The sequence below is a fragment of the Microtus ochrogaster genome, linkage group LG3 (genome assembly GCF_000317375.1).
Source record: "Microtus ochrogaster isolate Prairie Vole_2 linkage group LG3, MicOch1.0, whole genome shotgun sequence".
In the NCBI taxonomy this organism is placed as follows: Eukaryota; Metazoa; Chordata; class Mammalia; order Rodentia; family Cricetidae; genus Microtus; species Microtus ochrogaster.
Genome location: NC_022029.1, coordinates 21,779,190 through 21,781,047, shown reverse-complemented (window position 1 = coordinate 21,781,047; position 1,858 = coordinate 21,779,190). Strand labels below are relative to the sequence as shown.

General features: G+C 39.5%; 1 pseudogene; it reads left to right on the top strand.

Moving 5' to 3' along the window:
* Positions 1-370: 370 nt before the first annotated feature.
* On the top strand, positions 371-1,330 carry LOC101991763 (annotated as a pseudogene).
* Positions 1,331-1,858: the final 528 nt, after the last annotated feature.

The window sequence follows — 1,858 nt, the reverse complement described above, 5'->3', positions numbered from 1 at the left end:
TTATAGAGTATGTCTTGGTCATGATTTATGGCTGTGAAGAAACACTACGATCATGGCAACTCATAAAGGAAAGCATTTAACTGGGATTTGCTTAGAGTTTCAGAGATTTAGTCTGTTATCATCATGGAAGGGAGCAGGGTGGCATGCAGACAAACATGGTACTGAAGAAGTAGCTAAGAGTTCTACATCCAGATCCATAAGCAGCAGGATAAAAAAGATATTAGGGCTGGCTTAGGTTTCTAAAACCTTAAAGCCCACCACCAGTGATACACTTCTTCCAGCAAGGCCACATCTACCCAACAAGGCCACACCTCTTACTCCTTCTCAAGTAGTGCAGCCCCTGATGACTAAGTATCAAATGTATGAACCTATGGGGGTCATTCTTATTCAAACCATCACAGAAGACCTATTTCACATATTTACTAACACATTAAAATATCAAAAATATGAATCCCAAGATCCTATTTTCAGCTGAGTGGAAAGAAGATTTCTAGTGTTCTGTGCATTGTACCTTCTCTAGAAATTGCCAGTACTCACTGGAAGACCTTGGTCATAATCACTGAAGATACTGATGGGAAAGCACTAAGTACACTGATTTTAAACATGGCAGAAGTTGATCTTCAGGTGGCAAAAGTCAAACATCAGGGTTTGAGGACAACAGAAAAAATCAGCTTAAAGATATGTCTATTGCTTCTGGTCGTGCAGTATTTGGAGAAGAAGTGCTGAATCTATATCTTGAAGACTTTCAAGACTTAGGGAAAGTCCCAGAGGTCACTGTCACCAAAGATGGCACCATGCTTTTGAAAGGAAGTTGAAAACTGTATTGAAGAAATCACTGAACATTGACACCACAACTAGTGAATATGAGAAGGAAAAGCCAAGTGAACAACTGGAACATCTCTGCTGAAAACTGAAGGGACGAGAGGTATTGACATGAATGAGAAGAGTTACGGATGCCCTCGATGCTACATTAGCAGCTGTTGCAGAAGGCATTGTTCTAGAAGGGGCTGCTCTCTGCTTTGATGTATCCCAGTCCTTTTTTGTTCTGGTTTTTCAGCCCAGCCTTATACTCATGAAAGACTGCTAATGAAGACCAGAAAGTTGGTGTACAAATTATTCAAAGAGCATGGAAAATTCCCCAAGTGTCTATTGTAAAGAAATAGGTATTGAAGGATTTTTGAGAGTTAAGAAAATTCTGAAGAGTTTCTCAGAATTGGTTATGATGGCTATGCTTGGAAGCATAGTGAACATAGTAGGAAAAAAATTCATTGATCCAACAAAGGCTATAAGAGCTGCTTCACTGGCTGCTGTGGGAAGTCCTTTCTGTTAACTATAGCAGAACCTATAGTGACATAAATACCTAAAAATTAAAAATAAAAGAGGAACCTAGGATGGGCACAATGAGAGATGGCATGTCTGAATTCCCAGAACTTTGCTCTGTCATTCCCTGTAACTGTGACAGGAAGCTCAAGGAAATTCAAAGTAAGTTCCTCCCCAATAACTTCAGAGAATTCAGTTGAAGAAAATGCCTGAATGCAAGATTAGCCCATCTATCAGTTCCTGGTTTCAGTCGACAGTATATAATAGTTGACCTCTGTCACTGTCCACGTCTACAGAAAATTTATTCTGTGTTTTTTTTAATAAATAAATCTTACACTCCTGATGTTAGGGGAAAGAGCCATACCCCACCATCCTACTTTCAACTCAGAACACTGAAGCATCACTACCATGATCCTGTTTCAGTCAGGATGTTAGTGCCTGCTGTCACCAGATGAGAAGTTCAAAAGCAGTTTTCTGTGGAGAAGAACAATTGTGTACAAAGTAGAAAAGCACCCAACTCTGTAAAGAAAATTTTGTT